The sequence below is a fragment of the Peromyscus leucopus genome, chromosome 2 (assembly GCF_004664715.2).
Source record: "Peromyscus leucopus breed LL Stock chromosome 2, UCI_PerLeu_2.1, whole genome shotgun sequence".
NCBI lineage: Eukaryota > Metazoa > Chordata > Mammalia > Rodentia > Cricetidae > Peromyscus > Peromyscus leucopus.
Window position 1 is genome coordinate 2,195,001 of NC_051064.1, and position 18,549 is coordinate 2,213,549.

Below are 18,549 nucleotides of genomic sequence, written 5' to 3' on the forward strand. Positions count from 1 at the left end.
GATTGCCTTGATCATTTTGGTTCCCGTACAAGTGTAGCTCAGTCATTTCTATGATGAATAACTTGGTTACTTATTAAAAAACTTCTTTTGTCTAGAGGATATTAAAATTCAGAAAATATTGCAAACCATTAGTCATTGTAACAAGCTCTAAATATGATTACAAAATCCATTTTGCAAGTGTTATCTATTGATTTATACTAGAAATCAGTGATAACTATACTATCAGGAGTCAACCAACAATTATAGTACCTATAGCTAATCCTATTTAAAATCGCAAACACAACAGCAAAAGCAGATGTGGCCATCTGGGTTAGACTCAGGAATTATTTATTTGGATTGGTCTGGTGCTGTGCACTTGGGGTGTTCCTGTTTAAATTTTAGATAGATGGACTCTGCACAAAAACCTACAGTCTCACTGTGAGAATTTGCAACATTGTTCCTGCAATATTGGCACTCTGTAGATCGATAATGAAAGCATTAGATTTGGGCTGCTCAGTTTGTGGGGAGTGCAGGCCCTAATGTAAGATGGAGCGCTTCTACCTCAATGCTATTGAAAATAATATAAAGGATTAATTGTATTATAATTCATGGGTTTTGCAGCAACAGCTGACAACCACTCAATTGCCTACTTTTTTTTTTCTTGTTGATACCTGACCTATTAAAAGTTTTAGAATACCTAGGAGAAAAAAAGCAAACATTAAGTTTGTATAAATAATAGATTTAGACCCTGGGAGCTATATAGAATATTCATGAACTGTGTTTATATTCACGCAGTTCCTCTAACACTTTAAATTAACATGTTGTGCATAGGAGATATAAATGTACAGATTTTTCTATTTTATTACTCTCAGGTGGGAACCTAGTGAAAGGGAGAGTGTTATTGTTTATATTCTTAAAAAGAGTTATTTAATCCAAACTGTCTGATAATTCTTCATATGTTGATAGGTGTGTGTGTGTGTGTGTGTGTGTGTGTGTGTGTGTTTGTGTAAGTTCATGCAATTCTTTCCGTAAGATTGAGTTGGCCCCCTTTCTCCTGTAGGACCCTTTACAAAGTTCCAGGGTTCAACTTGAAGTTCCTTACTTTGAATTCACAAAGCCCAATTATGATAAATACTTGACTCTAAAGAAGGCTGTCATGCTAAGAGCACATTCTACCCCACAAGCAAAAGATGCATAGTTATCTTACAGATCCTATAAGATATAGAATGTGTTCTGGTGGTTATCCCTTAATTAGCCAGGTATACCCAATATAGTGCTGAAATATGCTCAGCAGACAATGTTAGTATAAAAAAACCATTACATTAAATTCAAAGAATACCAAAAATATTTGAGTACTGAAACCTGTTATCCAACAATTCAACTATATTTTTGCATATTTCTAGAAATAGTCAGAAAAAAACACTCTCAAGTAGTTATGTATTGAGCATGCTATTTCCAAACTCAATTCAAAAACGATATGATTCAGACATAGAGCCTTTCAAGCACAGTGATGAGGAGATTAGCTTGGCCGGCTTGTCTCAGCAAAATAAAATTGGTTCATAAGTAACATTAATTGCTTTTAAATGAGAAACTAACAAATTGGCTTGGGCCTGGAAAAAAATCATGGTTTATCATATGACTTAAATATTAAAATTAGACTTAAAATAGTTTCAGAGTTAATGACTAGACAATAATCTTCTCTATAAAATTTATTTCCATTAAGAGTTTAATTTGCACCATTTTGCATTGTGAATTATTTAGACATTAGAGGAAAGTGGCAGGTTACAATCGTAAGACAGACACAGGGCTGTGAGGAAACAGCTTTGCTCATTATTGACAACATATTGATTCATAACACTCTAAATGGGGCGACGTGTCAGTTCAATTTGAATAAAACACTCTGCTCACTGCGTCGTCAAGCTGAAGAAGCATCACCTAAAAGAACTATGTGCTTTATTCCGTTTAAAGAGGTTAAAAGTTAAAGGTTAAGGGTTAGTGTGGAAGCATCATCTGCCGGGCTGCTTAACTTTAAACTGATCAATTTAATGAAAATCTGTTTTACAGATGTTGTTTTAATGTATTTGGCAGGATTTAGTCAGATTTAACATTAGAGGAGAGGCAGTAAAACTTATTTCTTTATTTGACCAGAAAAACACCTCTCCTTTTATGTTTAAGGTAGATGGCTTGTGGGCTACGGTATTTTGGCAAAGAACCCAGAGGCAGAATGTGTTGATGATGTTTCCATATGGACCAGAAGAAAAAAAAAAAAAAACTGTTATGTCTATTGCTAAGGATGACTGGAAGGGGGGGGGGAGAAAAAGCTGTGTTCACTTTGGTAGTGTAGTGTTACTTTCCTGAGATTTTTCTGAGAAGCAACTCTGTTATTTTTAAAAAATCTTCCTCATTTTTTTCAAGTGACATTCTCTGAAGTTCTAATACAATCTTATCTTGACGTAGTTTCATCCAGAAACTTGGATGATGAAAGAAAATTGGTTAAGGAAAAGGAAAGAGAAAAGAACTATTTTACATTGCCCTTACTCTTCCCTGTTAGTGCCTGGTGCATATGTAAAATGAACCTAACAATGGTGCTAAATGTGCAGAGCGTTAAACTAGGTCTTGCATGTTAATGTCTACATACATACATGTGTAAATATGCAACAGTGATTTTAAGATAAGCTAATTTACAAGGCTACATTATATTTTTTAAAATTTCCTGCATTTATATTCTCTTAAAAGTTTTAGTGAATTGGTTTTTAGATCTGGGTCCTTACTAAATGTTTGGATGATGTAATAAACTAATGAGTTGACTGAGGAGCGTATTAAAGGACATCCTTTAGCATCTCTCAGCCTTCATTCTAAAAATGCATTGTAATTTGCTCTGCTTCTTAAGTGAGCCCTGGCATTTTCTGACGAGTTCAGTGGAAAGTTGTAATGACAACCACTTAGCATTATACATGAAAGTTAGGACAATCAAGGAAGGCTTGGGCAACATTCCAGAATACACTCGAGTATGTTCTTGGCTCTGCAAGGCTGGCTTTTCTGGCCAGCCTTTTGGCTTAACTATTTCCCTGTGTGGAACATGCCCATGCTTAGCTGTCTGTGTCCTCTGTCAGCCCTCCTCTTCCTGTGTGAATGTGTGAGTGTTCACAACTTTACTGGTTCAAAGGCAAAAACTTAACTACTTGAGCTGCTTTCTCCCCAGCCTCGGCTGGGAGCAAGGCACAGGAGCCTCTCTGACTTCCACACTGCTGTTTGGCTATTTGGATCTCACAAAGGCTAAAAGCATTGAAGCATTAGCTTGTCTTTATGGTGAGTAGTGGCACACACACACACACACACACACACACACACACACACACACACACACACACGAGGTTTAGTCCTAGGGACTTATAGGGTGACATAGACCCAAGGAACAGTTTCTAGTTTTTCTCTTTATGTAGGATTTAGATTAAAGAAAAGATCCAGATGAAGAACTAAAACTCTAGGGGAGGGGAAGAGGGACATAGAAGAGCATGAGGTAGACAGAGCAGGGAAAGCATGGGCAAAGGAAACAAGCCACAGAATGACTGGCATCGCCTACCCCTTTGCTGCTTTTACTAGTAGAAAATACTGAACAGTTTGAAGTTATCGGTGAGCCACAGGTATTTTTATAACCATATGCCCAGTTTCAAACCAACTTTGCAATTTAAAATCAAATATACCAGGTATGTACCATTTGAGTGATGGATGTCACTGTTCTTGTGTGACGGTGCAAGCTCTTAGAAGATGCTGCAGGGCGCATTTGCGTGTACGGCGGTGTACAAAGGAAATTGCAATATGGGTATGCTCTGAGAAATCCAAGTAGGTTGCTCTTACTCTTATTCTAGGCATTTGTTTAGGTGAAGAAAGCTGTTTTCAGAGATAAACAAAAGTTATTCTTTGCCCAGACTAAACATTAACCCGAATATGGAAATATTTTTGCACTCTTTGTATTAGTTTCACATTCATGTTCATTTCAAGGTTGAAAAGCAGTGTGAAATTTAATTCCAGTTGTAGGATTTGTGTGTGTGTGTGTGTGTAATCACAATTCAAATTATTCCATTGTACTCTCATATTAAAAATTTCTACAGTAGAACAATCCATGCTTGCATAATACTTAGAACTAATAAATACACAGATCAAATAAAGAAGAATGGTTAGCTAACAGCAACTAATAAATCATGGGTGTTTTCAGATCACACTGTAATTGGCTGGGCCTCCAGACTAGACAGCCTTCTGTTTTTAAGCCTGATGTTGCCTGAACTGTGGCCATGTGCAAACCATGTTACTTTGTTACAAATGTGAACTTCGGTCACTGTATTCTTGTGCAAGTACTAAGGTACATTGTGAGCTGAGAACCTTTTTTCACCTCCAAAGTAAGAAAAATCACCTCAAAGTTATTAAATATAAACAGATGGACACATACTGATCCCTATAGAGGTCCATGTTAGCCAAGCTTATTATATCTACATCAGGGTGAAAAAAAGAAAATGTGGCATTTGATCTCTCCTGTCTTCACCTTCCCTAACCTGTGCTCTGTCGTTCCTCCATGTGTTAGGATGCTGCTTTGCCTCCCACCTAGATCTTCTGCTTGTGGAAGTGTTCCATGTTGCAAGATTAGCTAGCTTCCTCTGCAATTCTAAGGAAGCATTCTTTTAATTAAGGGGAAACAAGAAATACTATAAAAACAGAGAGGCTTCTACAATTGGCTTTTTTGGAGTGAACTGTTATGAAGATATTTGCTTATTCTGGAAGAATTTCTGTGTTAGGGAGGATGGAGGTGGGTTAGGGCTGAGGGGATCGGTTGGGAGTAAGGGCTAGAGAGAACAGTCCCCTTTCCTAAAGTTCCTTTCATTTACTGCTTTGGAAGGGACCCACTGGATGCACCCACACCACCACCACTGCCCCCATACAAACACCTCAGAAACCCATTCAACAACTTGGCACTACTGTTCACTCCGGGTCCCAGGAGCATGTCAACTTGCACTTTGTGATTCACACATTTTTGTATTATGTGCTCTTTCTGTCTAGCCTGGAATGTTGGCACATTTTATCCAAAAATATCAAATGGCTTATTTGTGACCTGTCCTGAGGTCACTTAGGTAAAATGAACAACAGTATCACATACTTCTGGACTCTCATACAGGTTGCCTTGGCTTAATGTTTCTGTCCCTTTCCCATGGAGCTGGTATGCAGTTGTTGAAGTGCTCAAAGGGCGTGGGGCTGGCACACAGCAGTGCAACCACAGTCATATGTTAGGCAGGCCTCAGACTGCTGAAAGGGTCTTGGCCTGGGGTGGAGTGAGGAGGAGCTGGCATGTGCATAATGACCACAGTTCAGCTTCCAGAACATCTGGCCTTCTCAAGCCCTGCTGCAGATGCTTTACCAAGTTTGCTTTGAGTCTGAGCCTATGCTAAGGGGGAATTCACACAGACATAGAAATGTATTCATTATTCTAACAATCCGAGCATTGGAGGCAATTTCTCCTCGCACTGTCAGTGGCTTTCAGGAGAGCATGAGAGGACATCATTTATTTTTAAGAAGTGAATCAGGACCATGGAGATACAGCAACACCTCACCATTAGGAAAAGGTTTTCATAGACTCCATAACCTAGGTGTATTGATAGATGCCAACCCAAGGGTCATAGCTTCATTTGCAGAATACCTAGAAGACATGCTGCTTCTTGTCTCCAGTAAGCAGAGAAACATTTACTGAGCATTTACTGTGTCTTGTCTTTGAATATAACTGCGTGGGGGAATGTACCTATTAATGTGCTGGATAATAAGCTGGCTTCCTAAGTGTTGTGCAGACATGGAATTTTCTGAAGTTGTATTTTCAAACACTACTCTTCACAACTGTAAGTGAAATGTGAACCCAGGGACATTCATAAAAATTACAAGTTTCCCTGATGTTTTCAACCATGCTTATTCAAGAATCTGATGTGCCAGCTATCTTGAATTGTCCATAGGTATACTATAATCCTATTTGTGTATCTTGGCAGACTCTAGTTACTCTAATTCATAGCAACATTTTATTCATTGTTTTAAGATGAGGATTATGTTGCAAATTTTAATGCAAAAAAAAGAGCTTTCCTTGGTTGAAACATTCATAGTTATTTTTCAAATACAAGCATGCTGTTGCAATGTGTGGTTGAAAAAAAATGATGAAAAATCATTAGGCATGTCCAGTTACAACCTGAATCAGCCCCTCTACAGAATCAGGGTGCTACTTTAATATGAATCCTGGAAAATATGTAAATACAGTTTACAATGCAGTCAAGAAAGACTTCTGCCTAAAATTACATGATCATGTTGACTTGTTATACAATTATCACAGATGAGAGTTATGCACAGCAATTTTTTTCATTTGCTTAAATAATATTTAATTAATGTTCTGAGGTTTTGTGAGTTGTGGGGACATATACTTATATGCCAAGACTTGGAGGACCGAGGTGGGAAGGTTATGAGTTTGAGCCCAACCTGGCTCACAGTAAGATCCTCTAGTGGAGAAAGAAATGAAAGAAAGCAAATCCTGTATTTTCTATGGATAAGGGAAATTACTTTTACAGAACATATAATATATTTCATATAATGTTTATATGTAAAATGTGCATATAAAAGCATGTGGTAGTAGATTCACCTAAATAAAGCCTTTCTATCAAGGGAAATATTTGATAGCATAGAATATGTATTGGTCTCTCATTTTGGTAAAAACCTAAGTATTGGGGTTATAATTGCCTTTCAAGTAATTGTGTGTGTGTGTGTGTGTGTGTGTGTGTGTGTACATGCACGCACATATGCATATATGTGTTGTTGTCTGTGTTGTACTTTGTGTGCGATGTGTCCTTGTTAGTATAGACATGTGGACAAGGCATATGAGTAAAACATCTATACTAACACACCCACACCTATATTGATAGAGGCCAGAGATGTACATCAGGTGTCTGCCCCTGTTGTTCTCCACTTTCATTTATTGAAATAGGGTCTCTCACTGAACCTGATGTGCACCGATTCAGCCAGGCTGTCTGGCACATGAGCTTCATGGGTTCTCCTGTCCCAGTCCACACCATTCTTCAGGGCTGGGGTTACAGGCACCCCCAGACTAGGCTCTTTATGTGGGGGGGTCCTCCTGCTTTCACAGCAGGCACTTTAGAGACCGAGCTGTCTTCAGCGCCCCTCAAGCAACAGAAGTAGGGCAGAGGAAGTGTAGTGTTATATACCAGGATATTTGATGGTAACAGTAATGGAAAGCAAGGTTGAGGGAGGAAACAACAGACCCAACTGCATGGTGACACCAGTTTTGGAGGAAACCTTTCAAAGTCTTGATTTATTGATTTTTTTTTTTCATTTGTGACTATGTAGTCTGTCGCAAGAGATCATCATTTCTTGGTGGAGTTGGCAGTTTGCTGTGTCTTTGTGATTGATGGTATATTGGGGAGCCTCTTTCCAAAAATATCCCTTCTCCTGGTGCCAGACAGTCTATGGACAATGAAACCATGTTGAGATTTTATTGTTCTATTTTTTGCCTTTTTGAATGTCACTGCTTTTTGAAGAAAGAACATGCACTGACCAAAATTGCAAGTTGTACACTACATGTCCATTGTCTCATCATTCTTCCAGAGACTTCTACACAATTATTCACACTTAAGTGTATGTGGCAACCAGGATTCACAAGTTTGTCAGGTCCTCACCGAAAGTAAGAGCTTGGTCTTGAGTTGTAACTCTGTGTCTTTTCAGCCTAGGGCCAGGCATTCTTGTAGAGCTCCATCAATATGAAAACCTTTTTCTATCCGAAGACAGCAAAAGCAGAGAGGAAAGTAGAGAGGCTGACACCTGATAGACTCCACCATTTTGTCTTCAGCATCATCTGGTTGGGTAGCATTTCCATGTCTCTGAACCAGCAGGTTTGACTAAAGTCTAGGTGTGGAGAGAGGGAACTGGCCATCGGGTCTGGATACATGAATGCCTAGTGCTGAAATGGCACTCTTAAATCAGTGATCTATTGGCTGGGAGGGAAACTGGTAGTTAAGTGGTCACCTGAGTATTTCCTGTCAAAATGGAATTGTTTTGCTTTCAGCAACTTCCTTGGATTGGCATGTTGGTGTGTTTGGTGGATCGAACAGGATTGATTAATCGAATATTTATCACTTTTAGTGCTGGAGTTTGCAGTGTCTGACAGTTAAGCCCCTTTTGGAGGCTGCATTACTTCATTCAGGTCACCAGGGAACCACAACAGTCATGCCTTAATGGTCCGCCACTGGCCTGACAGAGGAGACAGTGGAATGCGCCTCTGCAAGCATTCAGGGACAGCTGGAGCAGTCCTTTGCCCAGAGCTTGAGCCACCTCTCTTTTTCCTAGCAACTTAAAACTCCTGGTGGAGGCCTGGTCACATGTAACCCATTATACGTGTTTAAAATACCCTGTGGTTTTGAATTCTTAATTTCATATTTTTGTATCTCATTTCTTACTTTGAACCCTTGTATGTTTTTGTGAACCAGGACCTCATTTATCATATCCTACCTTCCATTCTTCCTCTTCCCTTTCTCTTTTACCTTGAATTCAGCTTTTTGTTGTTGCTGTTGTTCTTCATTTTATTTAAAGATTCCTAGGATTGTACCTCCAATGTGTGTTGAGGCAATGTAAATTGAGGAACAACCTCTCTTCTCTTCAGAATTTTGCCAAATATTTTACTATCAACGCCAGTGTCATGCTAGAACTTATATTGGTTGGACATGGAGATCGTTGAGGAAACTTGAACCTGGCTACTTGACCCTGTAAGATTTGGTCATTCACATTGATGTTGTGGACCACATTTGTTAATGAAATGATCTTTTATTGGAAAGTGAGAATTATCTGGTTTTTGGAAGGACAAACTTGTTACTGATGAAGAAGTATCTGTAGCTGGTGTGTGAAAAGCAAGTAAGGAAATCTTGGTAACTCTATTGGGTATATTTTTCAAAGACTTTAGATACTTCTGTCTATCTGACAAGCCTTGGGATAACACTAGCTTTTTGAGGACATAAGTCCTCAGGGACTAAAATCATCCAGTGTTCAAATGGGAGAGATTGGGGAGCAAGCTTAATTACCATTGCATCTGCAGTCAGTTTGCAAGTCATTTTTGTCAACGTGTTTGCAGCACTCACCAGAACTTTTCTACAGAATCACTAGTGACATTTTTAAAGAAAGATTCAAAACCTACACGGGAATTACTTGAACATCAGAATTTGCTGTTTAGAATTCATTCTATCGGTGAGTTTATGTTGTACAATAATTGAAAAGGCTGAAACTTTTTTGTTTACAATGTAATGTTAAATATTACTGTCCTTTACTAGGAAGCCTTTCAATGTCTTTAGAGAAATAATTGGTAAAATCAAGTTCTGTCATCATCATCATTATCATCATCATCATCATCATCATCATTGTTATCATCATGATCATTTTGAGAAATAACTAGGGTGGGAGGGGCTTCGCAGAAGGAGTACTGTCTCATTATTGGATTCTTATTTGGTTTTTTTGTTGTTGTTGAAAAAATTCAAATAACTGAGACAGAAATTATCTGCTACTGTAGAAGCATCAAGTTTTTCAATGACGACTATTCCTTAAAAGTCTTCTCCCAATCTTGTAGCAAGCTTTCTCTGTGGCTACCAGCTTACAAATAAGGATGTGAAGACTTCTTATTAATTGTGAAAGCTTGGCCTTTAGCTTAGGCTTGTCACCAACTAGCTCTTATAACTTAATCTTATAACTTAATCGGCTTTTTTTTTAACCTCTTCTCCATTTCTGTACATCCAACTTGTTCCATGTTTCCTGGCATCTCCTTTGCATCTTGATTATCTCCTCTTCCTCTCTCAGCCTGGAAGTCTCGCCTATCTCTCCTGCCTAGCTATTGGCCATTCAGCCTCTTATTACACCAACCACAGCAACACATCATCACACAGTGTATAAATATTCCACAACATAGTCTCATAAACAAATTCTTTAAAAATAGATGTAAGGGTTTTATGATTTGAATCTGGTGTTTAATGTTCTGAATGCCTGGTCCCCAAATGATGGCACCTTGTTAAGAGACATTGAGATATGATACTTGGCTAAATGAGGTAGATGGATCCTTGAGAGATGTATTATTCTTAACCACTGCCTTCTGCTGTTTCTGCTTCCTGGTCCACTCTTATGTGAACTCAGCTTCTCCATGTGCCTTTCTCACCATTGATGGGCTTGGACTCCCTCTAGATCTGTGAGGTAAAATAAATCTTTCTTCTCACAAGCTGTCTTCATCTAACATTTGGGCTGTAATAATACAAAATTAACCAATACAAAAGGAAATTTATAAATAGCCTTTTTTTTTCAGAGTAGTAATTCAGTCTTTGATCCTCTTAATTTCTTAAGTATTGAAAAACCTAAAATGGTCTTTCTGAAGACCTTTTATGATTAGAAACATTATTTTTTTTTAATATTTAGGTAGAAGTATCTGCCTTTAACTCACACATTAGCAAGTGACTTAATATCCCAACAGCCCAAGTTTTTCTGTTTTTACCTAGATGTGTGTTTCAAAATAGATTAGCATGTATCATTGTTTTCTGTAAGCAATCGTAGAGTGTACCATGTCACTTTATTCCTTCCCTTTGGGACAATGGCTGCTCCTTTGGTGGCAGCAGCTTGATAATTTTAAAATGAATACAAAAGCAATTCATGGAAATCAGATACACACATACTTTTTTCCAAATAAGCAATTTTATTTTCTTCAGTGAATGAAGAAAGATGTGCATATATATTTAAGATCACATGCATAAGGTATTAAAAATATAAAAATAAGACGAAAATTATACTTTATTTGATATTTTGTGTAGATATTCATGAAGCTCTACTTATATTACCCAAATCAAGCAAATTGTATGTGTGTGTATGTGTGTATGTGTGTGTGAGTGAGAGAGAGACAGATAGAGAGAAAGAGAAGAGATTTCTATATATTAAATATATTAAAATAGATGAAGATCATGAGTTAATCAGTAATTCTCTGTATTTTGTTTTAAAGTAGATGGCAGGAATTTCTTCCTGTACACTGTGCTTTTTGTCCTTAGAGATAATAAACCTTTGATGATATTGTGCAGGACTCGGCAGCAAGTACTAAGTGGTTCTGAATGTACACATGACTAATCAAAGGTTCAGGGAACAGGATATGATTTGGTAAAAGTGATAGGTCCTCAAAAAAGTGAATGGCATCACGAATGGCCCATGGAGCCTTTCCACCATAAACAGGCATATCCTGACCCTGGCATCGGGGAAAGTTGCTTTTCACACAAGCTTTTGTGCTAAGTCTCTTAAGAATTTCTTTTTTTTTTTCCTTTTAAAGTAAAGTGTTTCACAACTTTATGTGTTGTGTTTCACAGACTTAATGTCTACCTAGTTAGTACTCTGTTCCTTCTTTGCTCTTAAAATAACAACTGATTCCACAAGATACTCAGAGGTATTGAAACACAGGCACTCAGACACCCAAGCAACATCTTAAATTGATCACTCTGGGCTGATCACTGACAAAGGCAGGACTCTCAATGTTTAAGCATGCAACTGTAGAGGAAATGGTGACAAATGACCAGTGAAAAATTTTATGTGAGAGCAGAAAGAAACATAATTTATGTCTCAAATTCTAGTATGTTCGGCTTGTGAGGAACATTGAGTCTTGCCTCAGTTTTAATGTCTCTGTTGGCCTTTTAAATTTCTTCTTATTATTATTTGTAAGAACTTGATTGAGATGCAGTTCATACTCCATAAATTTCATCTATTTAAAGTGCAATTGAATATTATTTAAAATATTCACAGGATTATGTAGCCATCATTATAATTGACTCTTGAATATTTTCCTCAGCTGAAAAGGAAATCTTGTACTAATTTAGTTGCCCACAACCATCCTGAACTCTCACTCCCATGGCCCTGGGCAATAGCTAATTGCTTTCTGTCTCTATAGATTTGATTATTCTGGTCATTGATATAGATGCAACCACAGTGTATGGGGTCCTTTGTGAGGCTTCTTTCACTTAGCATAATGTTTTCAAAATTCATCAATGCTTTCACGTGTTTTAGCATTGTGCATAGTATCTTTTATTTATGTTGCCTCAGATAAACATTTGGTTGCTTTCACTTTTTATCTATATGGATAATTGTGCTACGAACACTTGTATGTAAGCCTTATTTTTATTTCTCTGAGTTAGGTACTCTGCAGTAGAATTTCAGGATGAGCAAGTACTAATATTAACTAGATTTTTTTATTACTGTCAGTGTTTTCTTATTTTATGCTTGGCAAACTCACTGCCCATTGTCTTTTAAAGAATACTTCAAAAACTTGCCTAACATGTAGAAGGCCTTGGTTGGGTTTGATCACTAGCAACACACACACACACACACACACACACACACACACACACACACACACACACAAGCTAAAACCTTTCACATTTTTGTCATTGTCCTGGTGATACTTTCCATCTTTTGTTTCCTTCTGGCCAACTGGCTAAGTGAGAAAATTTAATAATAGCATTTATTGAGTATGTATTCAGGTAACAAGATAATACCTTTTGTTCTTTATCTTGCTTTTTTAGACTTAAAAACAAAATTTCTAATCATGTGTATGTACATTTGTCTATGTGTTGAATATGGAAACATTAATGCAGATCCCTGTAGAGACCAGAAGAGAGTGTCAGATTCCCTGAAGCCAGAGGAACAAGAGTTGTGAGCTATCTGATGGGGGTACTGGGAAACAAACTCCAATCCACTGAGCCATTTCTCTATCCCTAATAAGATGTTAGATATTGTTACAGGATATTTGGTCACACTGTGACACCCTGAGATTGTGTTAATGAAGTTAACCTTGAATCAGGGGGCAGAGGCAGCAACAAGCTGACCAGAATTAGCCATAGAGAAGCCAGGAATCCTGATAGAGAAGACACACAGGAATGAGTAAGGCGGGACTCATTGATGCATCACAACATCTCTTATAGATAGGTATAGTTACTAGGAAAGTTTGAAGATGAAATCATTATAAATGAAAGCTCAATTGGTTATCCAAGCTCACATATCTGGTAATACTGATTAGTAAGTTAGATTAGTACTCAGGCTGACTCCAGACCCTACATCATTAATCAGGACAATGCATCACAGTAAAGACAGTGCACTAAGTCAGTACCTGGCCATGGATACCCTGCTTATGGCAGAAAGGGGCGGACGTAAGGATGTGACTGTCATAGATGCTCATGGTTGGGGTGTACCCCTTGAGAGGAAGAAAAGTGATGATGAGGTCAATGGAGACGAAGAGAAGGCAAGTTAGCAAAACTTTCCACAGCAAAATACAAGATCGGAATGTTAACTATTTCATTCACAGTATAGTCTTTTTGCTGGCAGAAATTTAACTATTCATTTGAGTCATACTATATTTTTTTAAAAAATATCTGCCAATAGAACTTCATGTGAGACTGAAAATTGGTATATTTTAAGATCACTTATATCTACTAAAATATATTTCTGTTAAATTAATATTTGAATAATACACAGACATTAATTTATCACATTGGTAATCAAAACAAAACAAACAGACAAGAACAAAAAACACTGACCTGGATGCCAAAGATCAGTTAAGACAGCCATAGAGGGAATATGATGGACTTCCTGTCTTCAGTAAACTCACCGCTTTTTAAAGGGAACTATATACCCTTTCTCTGTTTTCTTTTCCTTCATGAGTTACCCTGCTCAGAGCCTCCCTGTGTTCCAGTTTGAAGGAATGGCTTTGGCAGTTTATGTAATACATTTAGCAGGGGTTGTGCCTTCCTGGCAGTAGGGAATTTGTATGTAGATTTCCTTTAGTATTTCAGAAAACATTAGATTCTATCCTTGCAGAAGTTTGAGGAAGAGTGACTGTATATTTCTACCCCAATAAGGAGGCTCATTGAAAAACCAAAGCAAACATACCCATCATAGGAAAAATTAAAGTCACCTGTCCCCTTTGCCTCTTCCACACTGCCTATGTGTTTTCACAGCAGGAAGGCTATAAACAAACAAGTATTTCTCAAGAGTACTACCTGCCACAAGGAGGATTATTTTTCCCTTTTATAGGTATGGAAAAATAATCTATCTCTTATATTTAATATAATAATCAGGGTAAGGCAGCCTTAGTATTTTTTCAGTAGCTCTTCTAGACACAACCCTATTAGATTCAAATAATTGCTAATTTTCCTTGAAATTTTCAATTTTCAGAGACTTAATCTTCATAAGGCTTGTTGACACAGGCACAATGGGGCCAGGCATTAAGCTCCTAGTATTCCTAAGGACAGTGCCATGGCACAGTCCCCGCTATTTACCATGAAAATAAATTAAGGAGATATTCTGCAGGAAATCGTGATAATCTTCCATATTCTTTTATGATAAAAGATTCTCCCAGCTACCTTTGTGAGTTGGAAACAAGGAAACTGAGCCACAGGCTGATGAGTTCAGCGTTTGTGTCAATGAAAACTTGATTAGATTAATAAGCATGGACAATGGTGGGTATCACTTTTGATGTTCCCCTATTATTAATTAATTAGGGGTGAAGTGTGAAGAGAACGTGTGGGGGTGACATCTTAGAAAGTCAATAAAAGCTATTCATAGCCCTCCAGCTTTCTGTGCAGCTTCAGAAAAAAATTTTTTTTTAAAGTCAGATTCAGATATTTTCTGTCTTCAGTTGTCAAAATCGCCAAAGTGACTTTCTCCTCTTTATGTGTTACTTTGGAATTATTTTTGTGCCTTAGTTAGTATATTAGTAAAAGGAGAGAAACTTCCCCCAATGCCTAAATGATTCTACAGATCTTAATTAAAGTACAAAAATAGCTTTGAAAAAAGTATTCTATGATGAAAGCTTTTCTTAAATGTGTAGAATATTGTGTCTTTTCAGCACATCTTTGCTACTGGCAGTGACTTGTGTGTTGAAGAAAACTTCTGTCTTGTTATTTGGAAGATATTTAATTTCTCTAAGTACACTTGGTTACTATTGTACCCGCAATTTTTCCTGGAAAGCCATTAGTACCTTTATCTACATCATTGGCCTTCAGATGGAGTTTTTGCTTTGAACAGGGATGCAACTATGTTCATCAAGTTAAAAGGGGGTGACTAGGGTTCATAAAAATGGCTGCTGTGTTTCCTGGAATGTGCTTCCATGTCAATATCCATTCTTCCTTAGGATTTCGCTACAGACAAGGAACCATGCATGACACTTTCAATTCTAGTTTTCACGTCTGCCAAGTAAGAATTTGCAAATGAGTAGTTAGGAAGTGAGGCTCCCAGCTGCACAGTAAACTTTTTTAATCTGTTTAATAAATAAGTGTATGTTCATGTATTTTTCTATAAATAGGAAGACAAGCAAAAATAAAAATCTCTTGTAGAGAGATGTCTGGACTACCCATCTGAAACACCTTACTTTGTCCACTCATTTCATTTATTTGTTTACTGAGAGCCTGGGCAGCCAGGACCCACTGGGTAGAAAGATCTAGTATCAGGCAACATAGACACAGGCCTCGCTCTGGCAGAGTTTATAGTTTAGTAGGAGAGACAGATAACCATTAAACTTATAGTCATCTGCTAAACAAAGAAATACCTATTGACTATTGGAAGCAAATGGTGCTTCCAGCTTTTGGTTCGGAACACTTGTCCATGTCATCAGTACCTTGCTATTTGTAGAAATTGACTTCTTCAAATCCCGGGGAAAGAAAAGAATCTGGGACAATTTTAAGGAAGCTAGGGGTAGAAGTAAGGAGATTTCTCTTGATATTGGTAATATAAAATTTGTTGTCACTGTTATTATGATTATTACTATTGTGTGTGTGAGCACAAGCATGTGCAGATCAAAGGACAATGTCAGCTATAATTCCTCAAGTGCTGTCCACTGTGTCTATTGAGGCGGGGTTTCTTAATGTCCCGGAATTCAACTCTGTAGATTAGGCTGGCTGACCAGCGAGCACTGGAATCCTGCCTCTGCTGCTTCTTCAGAACCAGCTTTACACAAGCACACCATTGGCTCCAGGGCCAGCTCTTTGTACATAGGTTCCAGGGGATTGAACTCAGATCCTCACACTTAAGGAGATTCCTTTACTTACTGAGCTCTCATCCAAAGCTAGACACGAAACAATTAAAAAGCACAATTGTCAGAAACCTTTCCAAGCTTTCAGAGTCCTGAGATGCTATGAAAATGCTTTCTAAACATGTCTTTACCTCCAGCCAGCAGATTGGAACAAAACGTAATACAGAAAGGTAGATGAGATGAAACTGGCCAGTAGACTCCTTGTTGAACTTTGTACAATATGCTAACTCCAAGGTCACAACCTCTGTCATTGTACTCTAAATAGCTCTATTTAAATATGCAGTTGTGACAGTCAGTCAAATTTGGGGGGCTCTGTAGGGTGGTATAACTTGCTTGCAAATCTAAAGTCTCCAGAAATTAAAAAAAAAAAAAAAAAGGGTAGCCATGGAGGTAATGCTAACTTCAGTAGCACTAACATTTACTCCTTATAGTTCAGGAATTCTTACCTGGTACTCTCCTCTGATGGAACACATCCCCCCTCACCCCCCCACCCCCACCCTTCAGGGTTGCCGGCTCTGCTAGGATGTGTTCCATGAGTCCATCCCATGTATTGTCCCTGTCTTGTGCATCTTTTTGCCCCAAAGGACAGGAATCTGACATGCTTTGTATATCAACATCCCACTACAGCAGGATAAAATCCCAAGTCTTTACATAGAAAAACTTTCTTGAGGGCGTGGTGGTGCATGTCTTTAAAACCAGCACTTGGGAGGCAGAGACAGGCAGATCTCTGTGAATTCCAAGCCACCCTGGTCTACATAGTAATTTCCAAACCAGCCAGGCTATGTAGATAGATCCGGCCTCAAAATAAACAAATAAATAAGAAAAAACTGTACATATAAAACAGTTCTTTCATTGCAGTTATTGAAGGTTTGTCCCTTAGGTGAGCTGTTGAGACAAGAAATCATTTCCTAAGTCCTGAAGTAGGAAAATCACCCCAGCACACACACACACACACACACACACACACACACACACACACACACACACAAACAAAATCCCATGCCTATTGGATTGAATTTTGTAGGAATATCTTTTTAGGGGAAGACTTTTAGGATAGTGCTTTGCCTGATTGTGGTTGCAGAAATTCACTTCCCCTGTATAGGAAGATATCCGCAGGCCATAGATATATATTCTAGTTTCTGAACAGGAATCTTATGGGTCTCGGGAGAGCCGACTTCCACAGGCCTGCTAGGTTGCATGCTCATTTGTAGCCTACTGTAATGATTCTGCAATTCTTGTGTCATCTTGCTATTCTAGGAAGACAGATTCTAAGGTTTGTTTTTAGACCTTTTACTCCAGAAGAGGAGATAGAGATATAAATGTGTGCAGAGGTAAGTCGTATATGTGCATATGTGCAGGGCACTTGATCATGTCTATGACAGATTATGATGTATTTGCTGTTATCTAAGACAGATTTAGTGGGAACCACATTAACAATGATAAAGAAGCAAAAAAGAAACAAACAAACAAACCAAAATAAACAAACAAAAACTGGAAAAAAACCTACAAATGTACAATGGAATTTACACTGTAATGGTGTGCTTTAGGAAACTTGTTGCGTTAGTTAGTTGTGAGTTGAGAGTTTTGTCTTTGTGTTTCTGAAAGCAATGCCTGTTTTGTAGGTCAACCTGAAGCTATCTGTCAGCTTTGCACTAAATAGAAGAGCTTTGCTTTGAATATGACTCTCTAGTAAAATATCTGTTCTGGACTGTATTGTAATCTCACTGGCAATATGGTTTTGTATTTTACAACAGATCCCAACAAAATACATCCCTCTCCACAGTCAGAATGGTTAGAATAGTAAAGTGATTCAGCAAATTAACAATTTGATGGCCCTGATGACTTACTGATCATTACTGCTGATATATACAGACCAGTGAAGGAAAAAGGTACTTTCTTTCTTGGAGTGCAACTTGAGTATTTGAGTTATTTTAAGGTAACTGGCCAGTGTGTATACAGTAAGGGAATACAAACTTTTTTTGTTCTTAAGTGAAAGACGTACTATATCGTTGTATGGTAATGTGGCATCAAGAACATTGCCCTACTATGACACATCTCTCTGCCTCCTATGACAGTATAAATGCAAGAACACTTCATAGCCATAAACTATTCATACTAGGCAACAATGTCACAAATTAAGGCAGTAGTAGATTTGAATTGCTTGAGGAAGCCACTTGTACAGCACATCAAGGTTCCAAAGGAGTAGGGGAGCTGATTATTTTGTTGTTGTTTACCTTTGAGATTGTATTTTAATTGTAACAGTCCCTCCTTCCTGTTTCTCCTTCCAACTTTTACCTAAGTCTGCTTTTCATGCAGTCTCCCTCCTGGTGGCAAGGAGGATTTGAGTGAGTGTCCATCTACAGAGATCTAAAATGAAGAATTCATTGCACAAAAATCATTACATTACACCAGATGCCAATTAAAGAGAGAAAAAAGTTTTGCTGGCTAGCAAA

At 38.0% G+C, this 18,549-nt stretch overlaps 1 protein-coding gene across 3 annotated transcripts in view; it reads left to right on the plus strand.

The window, feature by feature from the left end:
* The window catches only part of Zfhx4 (zinc finger homeobox 4), a 180,626-nt gene that overhangs the window by 27,042 nt on the left and 135,035 nt on the right, over positions 1 to 18,549 (plus strand). The gene's annotated exons all lie outside the window — the stretch shown is intronic.